This window comes from Chelonus insularis, unplaced genomic scaffold (assembly GCF_013357705.1).
Source record: "Chelonus insularis isolate UGA/USDA-ARS -01 unplaced genomic scaffold, ASM1335770v1 contig_72_pilon, whole genome shotgun sequence".
NCBI classification, from domain to species: domain Eukaryota; kingdom Metazoa; phylum Arthropoda; class Insecta; order Hymenoptera; family Braconidae; genus Chelonus; species Chelonus insularis.
Window position 1 is genome coordinate 725,296 of NW_023276729.1, and position 23,449 is coordinate 748,744.

General features: G+C 32.1%; 1 protein-coding gene across 1 annotated transcript in view; it reads right to left on the reverse strand.

Moving 5' to 3' along the window:
- The window catches only part of inaD (inactivation no afterpotential D), a 649,339-nt gene that overhangs the window by 575,340 nt on the left and 50,550 nt on the right, over positions 1-23,449 (reverse strand). The window lies entirely within an intron of this gene.

Consider the following 23,449-nt stretch of genomic DNA (forward strand, 5'->3'; position numbering starts at 1 on the left):
TTTTTTCGAAAAGATCTATCATAAAGAATTTATAACTCAAAAACTAAACATTATCATTTGATGGAACCAACTCCAATCAAAAGAAAATAAAAATTCACGAGATACGCGTCTTTGCAATTCTTAAAACAACATTAACGATGGTAAACAAAATCGCAATTCAAAAATTTTTAATTATTATTGATTGATTGTTTATACTCACAATAATCACCGAACATAATATGTCGTAATAAGAGACTGAATAGTTTATGATTAGTCAGAATATTATTTTTTGTTATCTTTATATGAACAAACATGGATATAATTTTCATCATAGTCACTGATAAACTATTTTTGAGAAAAATCATTTTTGTAATTACAATATACCGATTATTCAATGCTAGCATTTTTAACGAATGTGGCACATTTGAATCATTCACAAAATTGTAACAATATTTTTTTTCATCCATCTTTAATACTGTAGTTAATGGATATTCTTGCATCTTGTATTCATTTGAATTTTGGTTAATAGTCATTATTTTATATGTGTACAAAATCGTGTGCTTGAAATAGAAATATTGTTTTCTTTTATTCTAAAAATTATATAATTCTTACTTGTTGAAAATGAAAGTTAACCCCCTAAATGTTATTCGATTACTTTTCACAACATTTCAAACTATGAAAATTATGGAGACACCTGTAAATGATGCTGAAATACAACTGAAGAATCACTTTAAAAAATATTATTGAATGCAATAAATAGGTATACTGATATTGAAATAAAGAAGGAGAATTCATTAAATTTTAAAGGACCATATGAGGGTTGGGAACGAGAAGTTATGGAAGACGAAGAATATGCATCTGCAATCCATGAACCAAAAGTGTCTGATGGAGCATGTACTACTGATAAAGAGAGCTAAGTCATAATTATAAACTACGAGTAGTTGAGTACTGGCGAAGTGGTAAGAAAAAAAATTTAAATACCGATAGTGTTAAGCAAAAATTTAGAGAAGTACAGTCTACTCGATAATTAAAACGCTGGGCACATCAATTCAACCAAGGAGAAATATACAAAGAATAAATAGGTAAAATTTTCAAACATACGTTAGAAAATTTTAAAACTGCTATCAATTCTGGAATGATAGTCCATGATTCCGATATTAACAAATGGGCATGATTAGATAAAAATAATTTACAATTTAATGATATCCGTTTTAAAGCATCTCTAACGTAAATACTACTATTTAAAAGAGCTCATCGTATTGTTTTTCGTGAAATTAAAAAATTCATATTATCTAAAATGATAAGAGTGTTATATAATTTTGCTCTTTAAAGGTGTCAATATGTAAATCATATGCTTAACCTTAGAGACTTTAAGTTCCTCTTTTCAGTCCTAGCCTTTCGACCAATAGACAGGGTTGAGGGGATATGATAGAGAAAGTAAAAATATGTAATTTATATAAAAACAATAACAAAATGGATTGAATAAATAACTATTGAAAAATTATAACAACAATTTAAACGTTACCAACAGATGATTCCTTTTACTCTGGTCAAGATGAATTACAATTAATTGATCCTCAGTCGATATTTCAGTTAGCGCAATATTCACTTTTACTCGTGAATCAATTAAAATATCAATTGAAAAATAATTTAACGATCAAATAAACTTCATACAAAAATTTACAAACTTCGAAATATTATCAATACAATGTTCAAGACAAAACAAGACTTACGATTTCAAAAGATGTTCCACGACGATCGGATCTCGATCTTCCTTTTTCGACAACTGACTGATGCATCAAACCTTACGTATTTATTTAGTCGAATGTGACATAATTAGAACTCCTTTGCTTCAGGCGCGCACAAGTCCCTTCGCATAGTCTTTCCTTTTTTGGAAAGCTAACGCTCTTTCTACGTCACGCACTCTTTTTTTGAAATATTATTGCTTTTCGCCACGTGGGTTTTCCGAAAGCAATAAAACATCTAAAAGATAATTTCCTTAACTATTCTACGGAACCCTTTCTATTTTAACGGAATCTTAGGAAAACTCAAAGAAAAATAACTTAAGTAATGAGCGTTAACTTCAATCCTTAAGTTTTATTGCTATTCATTTCTAGCTTCTCTTGAAATATATTTTAGATAATCATGTGAAATAATTGAAATACATTCAGACATTACACACTATTAAATTTTGACATAAGCCCAGTAAAGTGAGCGGGTAATAGCTAGTTAATGATAATTTTCTTTGTTATATTCATCCATCAATTAATTTTGTCTTATTCAATTATCTAAAACATAATTTCAATCGAATTCTCTACAAAAAGTATTTACATTTATTTCGAAAAAACTAACAGTTTTCGCTGAGTAAGCAGTACGTAAAAAATGCACTTCGCGAAATTTTAATAATTAATAAACAATAATAAAAGTCATTTTCAAACAATGAAATTTGGTATAAATGCTCTTTTCCTCAGTCTCTACGAAAAACTGTCTTCAAAAAATATTTCCAACTCTTTTGAATTTCATGCATAGGAAATTCATACTGCTCTTGGACTATGTGTAATACGTACAATAAATTAATAATTTGACTTTTTCATTTTGATACAAATCTGGGAAGAAAGGGAAAATTTTTTTTGACATCGATTTCGATGTTATTTTAAGAATTGCAAAGACACGTATCTTGTTATCTTCTTGACTCTTCCGACTGGAATTGGTCCCATTACGAATAATTAATAGTTTTTGAGTTATAGATTTCTTGTTATTTTTACTAAAAGAATTGTATATCCTTAAGTTTTTTAACGATATAATTGAAGGTATTTTCCATTATTTTTTATGTTTGTTTTAACGTAAAAGGTCGTTTTGGAAAATTTCGATTAGAGATATGTAAAAATTAAAAGTCACTTTCATAGGGTGTCAACTTTAGAGGCGACTTTTACCCTTTTAAAAAGATTTTCCGCTGGAAAAAAATACCTGGTTCGTCATTTTGGACGTAGATTCTTATGAAGAAGCCTCAGCTAAACCAACAGTGACTACCTCGCGAGGTTTTCTTGAGAGAAATTGCGAAAAAAAGTTTAGAAAAAAATTTGGCTCTGAATTATGATAAGTATTTCCATGGTGCCATCGATTTATTACCCAGTGGATGAAAGTAGATAAGCAGGGCCGGTTCTGAATCACTCTGCAATACCGGCCAAGTCAAAAAAGTTGGTTCTGATCCGCACTAATTACCGACCGCGATAACTTTGACGATAAGTTACCGACCGCGATAAGTTATCGACACTGATAAATTATCGGCAGCGATTTTTTTACCGACCTAAATGAATTATCTTCAATGATAATACCGATTTTTTTACCAACCGCGATAAAAATTTCACTATCAGCAAAAATAACTGATTTTAAAAGTTTTGTCAATGTATTAATATTCTCTCAAATTTGCGCTACCGACTATCGGGTTTCTCTGGAAATAAATGAATGAAAACAGTAATCTTTTTCGTATACACAATTTATTTATAGCAAAAAAAATTTGATTAATACATGAATAATATAATCATAATCATATAATATGTGTATTTTTTACAATATTTTATGTTAGTTTTCTCATTTGCGCACTTAAAGGTTTATACTCTATTATTCGATCATGTAAGATCAAACAATAGGCTGATGTGTTAGCAGGAAAAGCTTTCGATGATTCAAATTCCAGTCGAACATCAAATGGTCCTGATTTTAAGGATTCATTTTGTTTAGAACAATCGATTACTACAAGTGGTAGTATATCAATAAATTTTCATTTCGTGAGTAGAGGTTCTGCTTCTTTATCATAATATGATGTTTGGAGATCTCTATACATATGATATAATAAGGTAAATTGATTGTGACTTATGTCAAGATTCATGTTACTATATGGATAGCATTGTGAATTGAGGAAAAGTTTTACATCCCTTAAATCACAATGATCGAAATGACTTGCATCTTTTGTAGCATCATTTTTGCGTGCAGTTTGAAATCCTAATATAACATAGTGGGGCTTTTCCAATTGAGTTGATGTTTTTACGACCCATACGTGTTTGGCTGTGTTTGGCAGCATTGGATATTCATATAATTCCCATGATCTGAAACTCACTGGAATCGGTGGGTCTTTTGCAATGTAACTTAACAATTCTACTTCTTTTATGTCTGCAACAGTGACATAGGGAATGATCCATTCAATTTTTATAAGCGTGATCGTTTCTTCAGGTTCCGCTGTAGCTTATACAATTGCATTAAGATCGGTATTTGAACGAGTAAGTATTAATTCATGTTTGGCATTGACAATTATGCCATGATAATCTTCAGCAAATCCCAATAGCATATGTAACGGTATCGAAACATCAAAGTATCCATTATCGTCAAATAATCTTTCATTATCAGTTACCCAACCTGCATTATCTAAATAATTTTTTTGACCTAGATGAAGAGATAAATATCCCTTCATGAGACTTGTAAGACCAACATTTTTATTTCGATCAATCTCAACACCATTCAATTCATATCGTATTTCTTCAAATAAATAGCATACGGCCATATTAACGAATCTTGATGTTGCTGCTACTGCATTTCCGTTAGATTTTGTAAATTTCCCCATAATATGAAGGGAACTTTTGCTTGGCAACAGACATAAATCTTGATGTTGAACTGAGATATGTATCTCATCATTATTATTATATGTTGTAGATGCATATGGTTGATGAGCATGCACCTCAATGTGTGCAATAGACTCATCAAATATGACACCTTTGCTTATTGCTAATTTTTCTTCTTCCATGGTAAAAGACATGCAAGACGACACACTTTCACTTTAATTTTGTTGCACTTTTGCGTATTTTTAGTCCCAGACTTTGTAGGAATAATCGATTTTGATAAGTTTATCGTTTGAATTTTCTACGATGACTGATGGGATTCAGGAATGATATGTTAGTTTTATAGCTTCCCCCTACTATTGGATTATAAACAATCCCCATTACGTGACTGATTTCAAATGTAAACGTATTGTTACAGTTTCACCACGTAAATTAACCAATTGACCGTCTTGATCAACAATGCGCAGTTGTAAATTATGTATTGTCTGTACGGTGATTGGAAGATAAATGACGTTTGATGGAACTTCAATGATTTTATATCCTGGTGGAACTGATGGGAAAAATTCGTGAATCGTATGTACCAACTGATTATTCATGTATGCTCCTGTAGTAATATTACATTCAATCCTTAATGCATTAATTTTCAAGATAAATACTGGTAAATCTGATGTGGAAGTCAATTTTGGAAAAATAACTCGTGGACTAAAGCCCAACAAACTACCAATAGAATCATGCGGTTTGAAACTTATTGTTGCATTTTCACTGTAAACTTCACTGTGTAGTTCATTATTATTGGGCTTAATAGAAATTGATAATTGAGTATCAGCTTTCTTCAAATAATTTTCAATGTCTTCAATTTCATAGCTTCCTGTGGGTATTTTAATACTTTTATCTTCACCATTGAGTGTATAATAAAATTTATTATTGCCGTTATCAATATTTGGAATGGAATTGAAGGTTAACAATTCCACAAGTCCTAAGGTATATTTTTTAGATGATGATAATTCAATTGGCGGAAAATAGAACGCTTCTAGAATGGACGTTTGTCCAGACAATGTTAACGTGAGTGAATCATCCATGACTGATGCTTATTGGAAAGTGCATATTACTTTTATACTTTTTTACGTAAAAATTTTAAACACAAGTGTCCGCAATTATCTGTACTGTAATCTTGATGTTTTTCATGATTGTACAGTATTTTACATTAAGATATTTCATAAGCTCATGTGGTGGCTGCTAATTGCCAAAACTGTCATAATATATAACTTTATTACCACGTTTTTTACATGCCACCCAATGAGTTCCAGGTCCAGTTTTATCATCTAGATTAATAATGGCTGATTCATTTTTTCACGGTGAAGATTTTGGAAGATCATTTCGCATAAAAACACCACGAAAAAAGGGTATTTTCATGATTTTTGCATATTTTTTAAGTTCAATATCAGTCAGTGCACGATGGGTAAATTGAAAAATTTTTTTTTTTACCGGTTTCAAATACAATCCTAATCCTCTCTCGTGCGGTTTTAGACGTAGACCTTTACCCAAAGCTATTGCTTCCATTTTCTCGTTATGTCGTTTAGCTTCTTCTCATTGACGTTTGGCGTCTCTAGCATCATAAATTGCTTTTGCAATGCCAGCAGCGCCACCTGCTACAGCACCAACTGCACTTAAACCTGCAAATAGAGGTATAAGAGGTAAAATACCTCCCACTTTTGGCGGCATTGGTATAATACGTGGAACTTTGATTTTTTTCTTTCCACCAGCATCGCGAACAGTCTTTCGTGCAGCAGCTAATGCAGATTTAATAGGATCTGAACTGGAATTTGACATAAGCTTTGCTGAATTAACAACTTTTCGCAAATGTTTAACTCTCTTGTCCTTTTTGTTTTTCTCTTTCAAACCCATTCCCAAATTTGATGTAACTTTCATGACGTTGGAAATTCCTAAAGCAGCAATTCGTTCAGCAATATCTGCGTCTCTCGCAAAAACACGTTTCATAGATTTTTCAGCAAGTATTCTATCAGCTGCATTTCTAGCTTCAATGTTATCTCGATTTTGCGAATATGCAATGTCGTGTTCTTTACAAGCAGCGTCCAATGGATTGATTCCTGGATCTCCACGTGCTAATCTCTCCTTCAATTTAGTTCCTGGACCACAATAATGATATCCTGGTATATGAAGTTCAAATGGCAATTTGTTTATAAGTGTGTTAACAATACCAGCACCTCGTTTTTTGATACGTCTTTGCACTATCATTGTTCAAGAACGACTAACTCGACACCTATAAAAGATGTAAATTTATAGCTAGAATGTCATTCTACATCAAGATGAAGTTCAATCAACAAGACATTAAGTTGCCTGTAATTAACTTTGACCTATCACGAGACACAAATATCAAACGTCACGGACAACTTTTACCAAATAATGTCCGTGGTGTTATTTTTGGTCCATCGAATTGTGGAAAGACAAATACTCTTTTAGCACTTATTGTACATCCAAATGGCCTACGATTTGAAAATATTTATTTGTATTCAAAATCATTTAACCAACCTAAATATCAGTTTTTAAAAAAAATAATTGAACCAATTGAAAGTATTAAATTTTATGCTTTTAATGAGCATGAGGAAGTGGTAAAACCGGATGAAGCAAAACCCAACTCAATTATGATTTTCGATGACGTAGGATGCGAAAAACAAGATAATATGCGAACCTATTTTTGTATGGGACGACATAGAGATATTGACTGCTTCTATCTTTGTCAAACTTATGCACGAATTCCTAAACATTTGGTGCGTGACAATACAAACTTTCTTGTACTTTTCAGGCAAGATGACATGAATCTAAAACACATTTACGATGATCATGTAAATACTGACATTACTTATTCTCATTTTCGAGATATATGTTCAATGTGCTGGAATAATGATAAATATGGCTTCTTGGTAATTGATAAAGACAGTGATCTTAATAATGGGCGATATAGAAGAGGATTTGATTGCTTCATAAGTATAAATTCACTGTGAATACATTAAATTGTACATTATGTATGTGATTGTCAAAGTGTCAACATGAAAACTACGAAGCTGCAACAAGAAAAAAAAATATTGCATCAAATAGCGAAAGTTAGTGATGCAATACGCCAAAAGCATAAGTTGATTAAACTTGGAAGAGATATGACTCAACAAACCATGAGTGAAATATTTAAACCTATGGTGACTCCTCTTAAACAATTAGCTGATAAAACACTTATTAAAGAGGAACCTCAAGAAGAGCCTAAAGAAGAAGTTGAAAGCAAACAAGAAAGCCTCACACCTGATTATGAAATAACTGATGATGATTATATAACTTATACAACAGCAACAATTACCCATCAAAGTACTCCTATTAAAGACATACCTGTAGTAAGGTATTCAAAGATGTTCGATTCTAGGCTCTTGTCCAAAGACTTAGATACAAAGTATGGCTTAAGGCAGTCGAAAGGTAATCAACTGATGATGGGTGATTCTGAAGTCGGGTTCGACAATAATTTTATTTATATTGGTGATAAAAAATACAATACTACTGCTGGTTTTTAGAATTATTATTTAAAAATTCACCTGATCAATCAGAAATGACAAAAGAAGATGAAAACACTTATGGCAGAATTATCAGTATGACAAACGCCTATCGAAAGCATTATCTTCCTAACAGAAGTATCAGAGTAGATAAGAATTTAAAAAAATTCACCGACATAATCAGTAAATATATACCAAAAAGTGGAGGAAGTTTACCACAATATATGATTAAACATAAACAAAATCATCCTACCGATTATATTTATTGGGATGATCTCAATGAACTTGTAGATCGACTTCGTTTACTTATTGCATCTCAAACTGCTGGAAATTTCAGTCATACTAACGAAATTTTATCAATTTTAGAGGAATTGCGTGAAGCTGAAATCATTTATTAATCTGATGTATTCTACACAGCTACTCATTCTTTGAAGTACTTTTGAAGTGAGAGGTTTAAAAATGAGTGTTGACGTTTTTGGACGACAATTAGCGAAAGATATTGTGAAAAGTGCTGTTCGTGGGCCTCCTGGTGAAGGATTCAAATTAACTGTGGATCAACAGTTTGACATGGATAATAAGAGATTGTGTAATCTGGCTGAACCAGTAGATTTGAATGATGCAACATCATTAGGAGTAATTGAAAAAAAGATTACAATTTTAAAAAAATTTATTGAAATAGAATTACGTCTGCTACGCGAAACTGTAGCAAATTTAAGAAGAATTGTTGAAGAAAATAGAGAAAGAATCAAAATCATTAATGTTCAAGTAGAGCAACATATTGAATCATCACAAGAACATCGTAAACGTCTGAAAGAAGAATTGAATGAAACAATTGAACTGCATAAGTCAGATCGATTACGTTTACTGAAAAAAGCAAATCGTAAACAAGCTGAAAGTATTAAACAATTGGAAGAAAATATTCGGAAATATCTTGATCAGCAGCATCATGAACAAGGAGAAAAAAATAATAACTGAAGAGCTGCATAGACCGGTCAGAAGAAATTATCGACGACGACATGTTGATATACGTGGGCTTGATGAAACATGGCAAGCTGATCTAGTTGACATGACAGCATATAAATCTTATAATAAAGGTCATCAGTATTTATTGACTATTATTAATATTTTTTCAAAACACGCTTGGGCTGTGCCCACAAAATCTAAAAATGGTACAGATGTAGCCCATGCAATGAAATCGATTCTATCACAAAAAAGAGTGCCAAAATTTTTGCATGTTGATAGAGGAAAAGAATTTTACAATAAAGAATTTAAAGCACTTATGAAACAATATATTATCAAAATGTATTCCACATTTAGTAATCTTAAGGCATCTATATGTGAACGATTTAATCGCACGTTAAAAAGTCAAATGTGGAAACAATTTACGTTGCGAGGTAATTACCAGTAGATAGACATCTTACCAAAATCGATGACATCATATAACAACAGCAAACATAGAATCATCAAAATAAAACCGATTGATGTTACTTCAGCCAATGAGAAACAATTACGTCATGCTATCTACAATAATAAACTTGAAGTTCAACAAAAAATAAAAAAGACTAAATTTAAGGTTGGGGACAAAGTACGCATAAGTAAATATAAGCATGTCTTTGAGAAGGGATACACCCCTAATTGGACAACTGAAATCTTTAATGTAAGTCAAGTATTGAATACTGATCTAGTAACCTACAAGCTTGTCGACTATCAAGATCAACCGATTGAAGGAGGTTTTTATCAAGAAGAATTGACTAAGGTTCAATACCTTGATATTTATTTGGTAGAAAAAGTTCTTAAAAAACGTGGTAATCAAGCTTTTATCAAGTGGTTAGGATTCGATAAAACACACAATAGCTGGATTAACATAAAAGATTTATAATGTCTCTAACTGATGAGCTAGAAACAATGGCTGACAAAATGTATAGTGATGCTCAAAAATAACCACGTTATACTAAAGATAAAGCTGCTAATATTAAATGGATATCTTTAACTCATAAAGAACAACAACAAATTAAAAGAGAAAAAAAAATAATTAAACGTCTTGATAAAATTAATAAACGAATGTTAAAAGAAATTTAAAAAAATAAGACCAATAAGAATGAAGATGATTTTTTCATATTATTTATAGAAGATGAGTTCAATACAAACTAATGTAAATAATTTATAATATTTTTTTTTTCTTACAAATTATTTTTTTTTTTAAACATAAACCTCATATTTACAATAATTTATTTACACTATTTAATATAAATTATAACCCCAAGGAAGTGCATCAGTTGTTTGTGCTAGAAGAACTCTTTTATTGTCTTCTCAACTTAATGCTAATTTTTGTCTACTAATTGTATGTACTTCATGTTTCTTGCTGACTATATGATATTCCGTTTTACATAATTTTTCATGATTAAGTGAGCATTTTTTGTAATCATCAAATGTTATAGATTTTACTGTTGCAGTTTTGACACCCTTTGCTTTACTATATTTGTCTTTTTTATTCTGAACTTTAAATGTGTACATTTTTGCTTTCAGACCAATGAATTCCGTCATGATTTCACCTTTATTTTCATCTTTCATAAGGCCTACAATTTTTTTATTAACTAATGGAATATTAAAACGGTTATTTGTTGGATAGTCTGAGGTGTCAAATTTATGTATATTATCTTTGATGCAATCATAAATATCAGCATTGAGAAATTGATAAATTAAACTATCTGTATCTGTGTATAATAATTTTACCTGATTGTCTATGAATTGTCTTTTAATTAAATTGTAATGGAAGTCATAAATAAACATTTTTGAAAGATCTAAAACTACAAATCCTACGTATATTGGCTTATAGAAACACATATTTTTTCGCTCCATTTCTATTATTACCATGTCATTGTCAAAAATTATACTATTGTGGAATTTTGGAGAGGCAATGAGATTTTTTGTACCATACCGACCTTCCCACTGTGTAACTAACTTTACATCTTTATACTTCCGAACGTTTTCCATTGTTTTTCCGTAAACTGCATTATTCATTCATTTATAGAAATTTTTTTCAAAATCATTTTTAGATTTTTTTCGTAAATCTGTATTCAGATCTACATACTTCTTCATCCAAGGTGATTAATTAAATTTAAGGATCCTATGGATTTTGGTTACAATCATTCCTAAATCGAGAGATTGTTTAAAATTTCTGTAGTGAATCACATATTCAAGTTTAGGTAATAATGTCGTCATAAGTTTGCTGCTATTGCTGTTTGGAGGTTTACGGTGTTTAGGACACAATGGCAAATCTTTATGATGCTCGTGTAAGATTTTTGAATACTCTAAATCAACCTCGAAAATGTAACCAACTGGAGAATCATTGGAGATATTTTTAATTATTTCACAGATATTAGAAATATTGATGTCATCTTTCACCCATTCAAATGATCCAGTTGGTAGGTACTCACTCATTGCTGCTCCATAGAAATTATTTACATCAAAATACATGAGATATGATATATTTTCATTGGGGTTGTAATCATTACACATATACGGGTTATTTGCTTTTGCATATCTATTTGAACACTGTGCCACTCCTCCTCTAATACATTTTTCTATGAAATTAAGCATTTCCACATTGTCCAAGAGTTCGAGTTCAATTTCTGTATATTTAAACATAGCATCGAAAGCTAATCCAGGTGCAGTGTAGTAATGCAACGGATCAAGCTCATAAGTCGAGATACAACTTTCTCTAAAATTTAGAAAAATGTCTGCTAACAGAAGAACGTCTGTTTTTAAATATAAATCTGAATATTCGCCGAGGGTGTTTAGTTGAAATTGATCCCAAACGTGGCGTGCATGTTGGTAATCTTCATCGGAAATGGCCGAATCGTTGAGTTTCGAATAGAATTTTGTTTTGTCAGGTAGTTGTCGTTCGTCAAGTTTTTCCCAACTGTCAATACATTCATATGGGAAAACACCTTTACGAGTTACTAACTGAAATTTATCTGGCTCGGGATAGAAACTTTTGGTAATTGATTTTGCGTTATTATCCAAAAATGATGCAAGTTTCTCAATACTATTGCTCATGAATCGGAAAGAATCAATAAACCATAATTTAACAAATATTTCTCGTGGGAATTTTTCTGATCAACTGTTTTTGTAAATGCTATGTATTTTTTTTTATTGACAGGTAATAATTCCATATAATCTTTAAATGATGCAGCTAATGATTTAATAAAAAAATTTGAGTCATATCCTGAGAGGTTATGAAAAATGACTGGAATTATGCATGAATTTTGATCATTTAAATTACAATTAACATGAGCAGCGCCTCGATAATTGCCTGTAAAGTGACAGTGATCATGTACTTTCATTCATCATGTAAAAATGATTTATTACAAATGTGACAGATTTTTGCATTACGGAAATCGTTTAACTGTTGGGATGTTAATGGTTTAATTGGTACTACGTTTTCTAGGTAAGTTTTGACAGTTTCAGCTATTTTTTTGGACTCAGTCATGAACCAGTTTATACAATTAACGTCACGTTTAAGATTAATCCGACATTTTGAATTGTCATATGTACAGTGCATATAATAGGCTACACTACATGGAATATGCTTTTGATTACCGTCATTATCAGGTTCAAGAATACTCTCAAGATCGGCATAGATAGCAAATGGCACAGGCTCTTTAAAATGAAAATTTTTGAATTTTATTTTAACACCTTTTTCCGGAAGTGAAATTCGCGTATCGTTCATATTGATACAATCTTTTTGATGATTTTTATATGATTTTTCTATCTTAGAGTGATTTAAACATCTATCACATAAGAATAGTTTGTGTGCATTTTTAGAAATTTGATTTCCAACTAATCTTGAAAGATCCTTCATCAGACAAAAATAAAAAACTGGATTAATATTATTATTTTCATCACCTACTTCTACTCTACTTTGTACCATTAACAGGTGAATACATGGCTCATCTACTTTATAATATTTACTTAAATATAACGGAATAATTTCACAATTATTATCTAAACCATACGTACAGTCATCTAAACCATACACATTTATTGCTAAATCGTTGAGTTTTTCAAATTTTGGAACATCATGTAAGGTTGTGGGACAGTTGATACCCTCACATTTAAACACACTTTTGTAATCAGGATATGAACTTGTTCTTGTTGAATTTACAAAAACAGGATAAAGAGCTGCAGTAACAGCCCAAAAGAAACAACATTGATCGTTGTTTTTAATATTTAGTACTGCTTTTTTTTGTTGTATAAATTTTGGTAGAGGTATAAATGTAGATTGTCCAGCTAATAGAGGTTGATAACGATTAATATTGACTTGCAGATATTCAATTTCTACAAGTGACCAACCAGAATCTCGTTCTTGAAAATCCTCGACTTTTGCTAGTAGTTTGTCAACAACATTTTCCAGAAGATGTTTTTTTATGTCTGTTGACGGCAAAATTGCTTCATTTTTAACATTAAAGTACTTAATTTCTACAACTGTTCCATCATTTGTTTGATTACTGAATTTACAAGCAAGGACGAAGTTCACTTTTAAATTTCCCTCACTTGTTACTATATCTGTTAACTTTTCGATAATCAGCTTTTCAGCGTCCAATAAGAAGTCTCGTAAATTTAAATGTTGCAAGTTAATGACAACACCAGTGCGAATTCGATTTTGGAAAATATTTTCTAAACCTTCCACTGAATCAATTGTTCTGTTGATTGAAGGCTTCCTCCAACGATTGAATGATTTATAAACTTTTCATGTAATGTTGCGAGTGCTGCAATTATCGATTGAATCCGTTGTTTTTCACCAACCGATAAACCACTCGATTGCAAATGTCTCTTTAATGTAGTAATATTGTCACTACTAATTCGCACCCACTTATCAATGATTTTACTAGATTCATGATTCAAAGATGGTAGAAGAGTGTAAGCCTCCTTCATCATTTTAATTAAATCAGAATAATAGTTTAATGCACTCATTTCTTTTGACTATACTAGACAAACTTCAGAATTACAATGATGAAAAAGCGTGTTTGAAAAGATTTATATAGGATTTTGGATGACCTTGTAATGTGGTGCCATAATCCGAAAAAATTTCTTGAAAGTTCAAGAATATCAATTACCCAATTTAACCACCATTAAATAACGATTTTCTTAAAATGTAGAGAGGGGAAATATTTAAATCAAAAGAACAATAATTAAAAATTTTTTTTTTTTTCTTTCTATTTATTGTATTCATTATTTTTGTAACATGGAAATTTTTTTTTTAGATTACATTGATTATCGTAAGATTTACATTTTATCAATTGTATCCATTATATTTTTTTTGTTTGACATGTAAAATTTTAGATTAAATTTCATCATCCACTATGAATTCGAAAGAATTGTTAGCTCCACCATGGTACAACAATGATAATCTGTTGTCAACGGCCAACTCAACCAATTTTCCAAATTCTTTATGATTTTCCAAAATTTTCACCGTTCTTGGAGGTAAAAATTTTATGTAGCTATTTTTAACTGTTGCCACAACTTTTGTTCCATACACAGTTTCAAGTTCTTTTAAACCAGTAATTTTATACGTTTTAGACGGTTTTAATGTATCCATCTTCTTGGTTGGTAAGTATGTCTCACACTTGGCAATTTTATTTACTCTTGATAGATCCATTTTTACTGTTTTGAATTATGTATAACAATGTATTTCTCACAGTTTCAATTGATCAGTGATTTTAAACATGAGTTGCATGGGTATAAATACAATTCATCCCCTCCAAAACAAAGATTCCAGAATGTTTCAATTTTTGATGCAATCATAAATTAAAACATGCATGAAAAAAAACGTTTGCATAATGTTTCATCATCATCCCCCGCTGAAAACTTCCAGAACATGTCAAGGCTGTGAATCAGCCCTGAGATCATTCAAATTCTTGCTTGATTTTTCAAGAAAAAATCGAATGCATAATGTTGCATCATCATTCTCGCTGAAAATTTCTAGAATATGTCAAGGCTGTGAATCATCCCTGAGATCATTTAAATTTTTGCTTCATTTTTCAAGAAAAAATCTTAAGGGGTTGGCATGATGTTTCATCATCGTTCTTGCTGAAAATTTCAGACTATCGAAAATTACATGTAATGAAAAAAAATATATTTTTATAGACAATCGTTGTAGTGATCAAACAATAAAATTAGATGTTATAATTTCAAAGTGGGGATAAACATATGAATAGATGATTTACCAAAAAACTTTTCAGTTGGGTTTTACATTTTGGCATGTATACAAATTTTTGAGCGCATCATGGAAATGATATTGGATGTTCAAGGTTTCAAGCAGCCAAATAATCAGTTTTTAGTGAAAGAATTGGCGACTATTACGATCTAAGATAATAGTGATAGTATGGAAGACATTTCAGTGATAATTTTTAAGCCGCCATATCAGTGGGAATATTTACCTGAAAAACATGAATGCATAAATTTGTGGTTGATACGTAATAAACATGGCATTCCATGGAAATCTGGAACAATACCATTCGATAAACTTCCATACATTCTTCGTGTACTTGTTAAAGATCGAGACCGTATTTACGTGAAAGGAGATGAAAAGAAAAAATGGTTAGAAAGTTTAATTGACAACTTAAAAGTTGTAATTAATTTGGATAAGCTTGGATGTCCTTCGCTACATGTTCTGGATATGAATCATCTAAGAGATTGTGGGGTGCATAATGGAGAAAATAAAAAATGTGCAGAAAAGAATGTAAAAATTCTAAAAGCATGGTATATGGTGAATTTTCATGGAAAAACCCCATTTGAGAAGTCATTTAAATTGTATTGTTTATTAAAAAATGTAACAAAAATGTCAAGTGAAGATATTGCTTGTCTTTCAAAGTATTTTTTCTTGAAGATTGTTCCAGAATACATCGACGATATTCAGGATAAATTACCGGAACATTTACAACTCGATAGAGATATCTTATTGCATCGTAAATGTTACAAACATTACATGTCATTAGATCATACAAGAACATTGAGAATTAATTGTATTGATTGTAAAAAAGAAGAATTCATTCATTCAAATACATAAAATGAAAATGTATAATTTTTATTTCTTAAATAAAAATTCTTTCTCAAGATAAAAATCTTATTATTATTGTTAAAGAAGTCATTTAACGTAAATAATTATAAATCATAGTTCAGAAAATATAAAATGAAAAAAGATAATAATTTTTCGTTTCAATAATTTTTTTACATTTAAAATACGTTTAGTTATGATTACTCATACAGTAAATAAAATATTTCAATTGATTATTCATAATATGTATTCTGTCTTACTTCAATAAGTAACAGAGAATGAGAGCATAAACAAAGTGAAAAAGCGATAAGGGTGAGGAAAATATGATGCAGTCGACCGACTGAGTCAAACGTTAACGTGTCTAAATGAAATAAAATAAGTCGATTATTTTTCGACACATGGCCCTTTCAACTCTTGCATGAATCACAGCTTCTTAGCGGAGAATAAAAGTATAGACAAAGTGAGGAAGCGGTGGCGGAGCGAGGAAAAGAAGATAGCAGAGGCATGAGCGACAAAGAAAACCCGTTTAACTAAAAATCCAATTGAAAAAATATGTGTCTAAAATTATTTATCCATAGTAGAGATCGTTTACAAACTATTTTAATAATTGAAAAGAAAAAAAATGTCATTCATAAATTTTTTTTAGTGAGAATTTTTTCTTGTTGTCAAATTCTTTTCTTTATCTGTAATTTGATGCTGAGTGATGTGATCAAGGCCTCTCTATATAGATTCAGATAAATATCGTTCAATGGTTTTTTCACTATTGGCCTCTTTGAAAAATATAAACATTTAGCCATGGTGTATGATGCATAGGACAAAATATTTAGTTCATTTTCGACAGTCAAACTGATCAAACCATACGAAGTAAGTAGTGACTTTTGCTTCATTCAAGTATAAAAAGTGTTTTTTTTTTTTTAATTTTTATGCATTAATATAATTATTTATTGAGTGTAATTGTGAATTTTATGAATTGTTAAATAATAATTTATCAAGTGGGAGAATTTTTCTTTTTTTAAGTTTGAAAACAATCCATTATAATCGTTATTACTTTTTAGAAAAAGATGTGCACTTTTATTTTTCCGGAGGCCTGGTTCGATCTACCGATCACTCTCCTAGAAATTATTATTCTAATGACACTTGAAGATCATTGGGAAGAGACGGGAGGGATAGGAGGCGCTACCCTTACACTTTGTGGCGTAACGGCTACCTGCCTAACGTTCCCCGGTAACGTCATATGGTTCCGGATAGAAGGAGACATCTCCGTCGTGCCACCACCTCTAAGCCAAGAAATCATCACTGTCGAAGACAGTGATAGTGAGGTAGAAGTTCTACCTCCTTCTCCAGTGACTGTGTCATCGGAGGATAGTGAGGTAGAATTTCTACCTCCTTCACCTCCAACAATTGATGACGATGATAATTATGATGATGATTCCACTGACTATGATGATGGTTATGATACTGTAAGTCTTGTTTTATGATTAGTTTTCTAGTTTCAATTATATGAAAAAAGTTATTAAAGCAAATAATTTTGATTCTTACAGGTAGATTAATGCTACTTGGGAACCATCATTCAAGGGATCATTATTTTTTTATAAAAAAGAAAAAATATATTATAATTTTTTCTTAATAAAAAAAAATTGACTTGAAAGAGAAATTGTTTTCACTCTAAAACCTTTTCCCAATCATCTAACATCCTTGAGACACATCACCGCCATTTTTTTTCTACGGTTATTTTTTTTTGCTGATAATTATAATATCATCGCTGAAGATAATTTATCACCAATCAGGATCGGTAAAAAAAAATCGCTGCCGATAATTTATCAGTGTCGATAACTTATCGCGGTCGGTAACTTATCGTCAAAGTGATCGCGGTCGGTAATTAGTGCGGATCAGAACCCACTTTTTTGACTTGGCCGGTATTGCAGAGTGATCCAGAACCGGCCTTGCTTATCTACTGATGAAAAACGACCAGTGCTGCTAATAAAATTGATATTTCGTTGATATGAAGAGGGTTCCGCAAATTAGTTAAGGGAATCACCTTTGAGATATTATTTGCTTTCGGAAAACCTATGGCACGAGAGAACGATAGAAATTAAAAGCCAGTATGCGTGCTGTAAGCAGAACATTAGATCCTTTAAAAACAGAAGGATTATGCGTAGGGACTTGTGCTCGCCCGGAGCAAAATACTTCTGATTACGTTACATTCGAGTAAATAAATACGTAAGATTTGATTCATCAGTTAGTTGTCGAGAAAGTAAGATCGAGATGGGATTATCGTGGTACATTTTCTTACATTGTAAGTCTTATTTATCTTGAATATTGATTTGATAACATTTTAAAGTTTATAAATTTATTGTAAGGAGTTTATTTGATCATCGAATTATTCTTAATTAATATCTAAGTTCATGATGGTTTAATCACCTCCTGTCATTTGACTAATACCGAAATACCTCAAGGCTCAATTTTTGGCTCACTACCCTATTTCATCTTCATCAATGACAAAGAGACCTGTATCAAGAAGGCCTCGCACTTGTTGTATGTAGACGACCCTTAAATCTATTTCAACTATCACCCTTCAGATCTTGGTCACTACTTCAACCGCTTGAACTCTTACATTCTTCGTATCCATGATTGGGCTGATCATAATCGTCTCAATCTCAACTTGAGAAAAACTGGGGCCATTGTCTTCGGAGTAAGCCACTTTATCAATAAGATATTGTTGTAATAATAAAATCCATCCCTTCTTTATCGATTGATACATCACTGATGTTAAGTCACACCACTAATATAGAATAGCAAGTCTATGGTTTCTCTCACTTTGTAAAAACTCTCTCAATAAATTACGTTGTTCACATTTTACTTTTATTCAAATATTACATCAGGTTATGGGCCCAGGCCACAGTTCTTCCAAAATAAACAATTTAAAGTAGAAACCAGTTTAAGTAAAGTTGAAAAGACATTTAGTTAAAAATAGTGCGGTATTATAACCTAAAAGTGACAACGTGACCGTTGAACATTGAAAGCGTCTTCATCAGTAAAAAATGTCTTCGAACAGTGCAATGACTTCAATAGAAAAGCTAACAGGAAAAGATAATTATCCTACGTGGAAGTTCACAGTCAAAACTTACCTTGAACACGAGGAGTTGTGGGATTGCGTGAGCTCAAAGCAAAGTGAAGAAGTTGATACGAAAAAGGATATCAAGGCGAAATCAAAAATAATCTTGCTAGTAGATCCTATCAACTACATTCATATTCAAGAGGCTAAAACGGCAAAAGAAGTATGGGATAATTTAGCGAAAGCTTTCGATGACAGCGGATTGACCCGCAGAGTGGGGTTATTGAGAGATCTGATTACCACCACGTTAGATGGATGCCAACGTGTTGAGGACTACGTAAATAGAATCATGACAACTGCTCACAAACTGAGAAACATTGGTTTTATTGTCAATGATGAATGGTTAGGAACCTTACTTCTAGCCGGTTTACCAGAAGTATATCAACCTATGATAATGGCATTGGAAAGTTCGGGTTTGGCAATATCAGCTGATTTAGTGAAAACGAAACTTCTTCAAGATGTGAGAAAATCAGGAACTTCTGCGCTGTATGTTAATAATAAAATTAACTCGCAGAATGCCAAACAAACTTCAAACAATACTAACAAACAAAAGAAAGGCCCAAGATGTTATATATGTAATAAATATGGGCATATAAGTAAAAATTGTAGAAACAAGAAGAAGGAACATAAGTCAGATGAGAACTCTGGGTATGTGGCTGTATTATCTGCTTCTACGAGTAATGACAATGGCTGGTATGTGGACTCAGGGGCATCTATGCATCTATCAATGCACCGAGACTGGCTCTATGATGAAATACCACCTCCGGTTAGTACCATTAAAGTGGCTGATAACAAGAAACTTACTGTGAAAGCCTGTGGTAAAGTGAACTTAAATGTTATGAATAAAAATGGTAAGTCTGAACAGATTGTAGTACAAAATGTTCTCTATGTTCCTGAATTGGCCACTAATCTTTTTTCTGTGAGTCAAATAATAAGAAATGGCTGTCAAGTGCAGTTTGATACTGAAGGCTGTAAGATATTTAACACAATGAATGAACAAGTGGCGGAAGCAAAAGTGAAAAATAATATGTACAGGCTGATTACACACAGTGTTCCAGCATACACAGCTACAATTAACACAAATGATAGTTACCTATGGCATCAGAGAATGGCACATTTGAATTTTGAAGATCTAAACAAACTGTCAGAATGCACAGGGGTAAAAATTGAAACCAAAGACAAAGTTGTATGTATTTCATGTTTGGAAGGAAAACAGTCAAGAATTCCATTTCCTTCTGAAGGTTCCAGAGCAAAAGGTTTGCTAGAACTCATACACTCAGATGTCTGCGGCCCAATGGAAGTCCAATCACTGGGAGGTGCACGCTATTTTGTCACTTCCATCGATGACTTCTCCAGGAAAGTATTTGTTTATATAATAAAGAATAAGTCAGATGTTTTTCATAAATTTCAAGAATTTAGAGTATTAGTTGAAAAACAACTTAATTTATCAATTAAGACTCTTCGTACAGACAATGGAAAAGAATATCTAAGTAATGAGTTTAAATCTTACCTCACAAAATGTGGAATTATTCATCAAACATCCACACCTTACACACCCCAACAAAATGGATTAGCGGAAAGAATGAATCGCACTTTACTAGAACGAGCTCGTTGTATGCTATTAAATTCTAAATTGCAGAAGCAGTATTGGTCTGAAGCAGTTGTGACAGCAGCCTATATCACAAACCGCTGTCCAACTAGAGCACTGGCATTTCTAACACCTGAAGAAATCTGGACCGGTGAAAAGCCCAATATTAGCCATTTGAAGATTTTTGGATGTGAAGCAATGGTTCTCAACCCTAAAGAAAAGCTCAAGAAATGGGACCCAAAAGCAACTAAAATGGTATTCATAGGTTACAGTGAACAATCAAAAGGTTATAGACTTCTTGATCCAAAAACAAAGAAGGCAATTATTAGCAGAGATGTGATATTCTTGGAAAGCTCAGTTATGAAAAATTACGCAAGATTACCATTGTCAGAATACACCTCAGAAGTTGATTTGCACAAAATTAAGTCAGTTGACAGTGAAACACTTTTAGAATCATCAGAACAAAATGTAACGAGTGATGAGTCATTTCACTCTGATGAAGCATCCTTATATAAGCCTGAGGAAACAATCAACTTAAAGGAAATTGATTCAAATGTAACGACAAGATCGAAGAGTAGAATGAATAGAATAAATAGAGAAGATAATACTTACATATGCACAGATGACAGTTCAGATCAACAGGATACCCCTCAAACATACAGTGAAGCAATATCTACAAATAATGTGAATGCAGTAGAGTGGAAACAGTCAATCAAAGATGAGCTGTCAGCACATAGAGAAAATAAGACTTGGCAATTAGTAAAAAAACCTCCAGGAGTGCGGATAATTGGCTGTAAATGGGTTTTCAAAATAAAAGACCTGCCATCTGGCACGCTATATAAGTTGAGGTTATGTGCCAAAGGTTGTGCGCAGATACAAGGAATAAACTACTCAGAAACAGTTTCACCGACTGTGAGGTATGATTCCATTCGAGTTTTGCTTTCAGAAGCTGCTGAACATGATCTAGAGATGGTTCAATTTGATGTCAAAACTGCTTCCTTATATGGTGACATTAATGAGGATATATATATGTCACCACCAGAAGGATTGGAAGTATCATCAAATCTGGTATGTAAACTTAACCGTTCACTTTATGGCCTAAAGCAAGCACCAAGGTGCTGGAATCAAAAATTTGATAATTTACTAAAGAAGTTTGGCTTCAAAAACAGTCATGCAGATAAATGTGTATATATAGGCAATGTTAACAATAATATAGTATATTTATTGTTGTATGTCGATGATGGGCTCTTGTTATCAAGTTCAAAATAATCTTTAGATACTGTCATATGTGAATTAAGAAAGAATTTTGATATAAAAATGTGTGAACCCAAGAATTTTGTGGGCCTACAGATTGAGAAGTTCAAAGGAGGAATTTTTATCCATCAAGCAAACTGTATTGAGAAATTATTGTGTAAATTTAATATGCAAAATGCTAATCGTAATGTGATTCCAGTAGACCCATATACCACATAAGAAAAGAGCTCAGTTCCACCTGACACAAATATACCATTCAGAGAGGCTGTTGGTTCGCTGATGCACCTAGCTGTGGTAAGCAGGCCTGATATCATGTATGGAGTCAGTCTGGTGAGTAGATATCTCAATAGTTATGATCACACCCATTAGAATGTTGTTAAAGAAATTATGAAATATCTGAAAGAAACACAGCACCATGGCCTGTGTTACTCATCATCGCATAGTAGTAAACTTCAAGCATATAGTGATGCAGATTACGCTAAAGATGCGTCCACACGACGATCCTTAACTAGATACGTTTTTATGAAAAATGGTGCTGCTGTAACGTGGGCAACTCAACGTCAACAGAGTGTTGCATTGTCCACTACAGAGGCCGAGTTCATGGCAGCTTGTGCAGCTACCAAAGAAACAATGTGGTTAAAGAGACTATTAATTGACATTACTGCGTTTCATCAAGATACTGTGATTTTACATATAGATAATCAAAGTGCAATCTGTTTAATTAAAAATGTGGATTATCATAAGAGATGTAAACACATAGATGTTAAATATAACTTTATTAAAGAAGAATTTGTAGATAAACATATTGATCTAAAGTATGTGTGTACTAAAGAACAATATGCAGATTTATTAACCTAAATACTGCCGCCTCTTAGCTATGACGGTTCGTTTATCCATTCCTTGTGACAGCAGTGCTGAAAATCTTAGGGTTATCATGGACTCAAACCGGGCTTTTGCCGTTCATGTTCAGCATGTAATAAACAAGGTTAACTCCACCTTAGTAAGTAAGATTAACTTTGGGATGCACACATTTTTACTTTTAATCATCGAATCGTGTACTCCCCATTGTTTTTACTTCCGAGCAGTGAAAAAATTCTCTCCGTGTAGGACACATGTTAATTTACACATACTGCTCCACATCTATTACCGTCTTCTTGTCCTTTAGGGGGCCGGAACTGTCTAAGGCTTAAAACTTCAACGTTTCATAAATAAAGGAGTTCATTACGTCTTTGGCTTGCAGCATGATCTTTCAGTCTCACAGGCTCACCGTAGCTATTATTGGTTTACTGA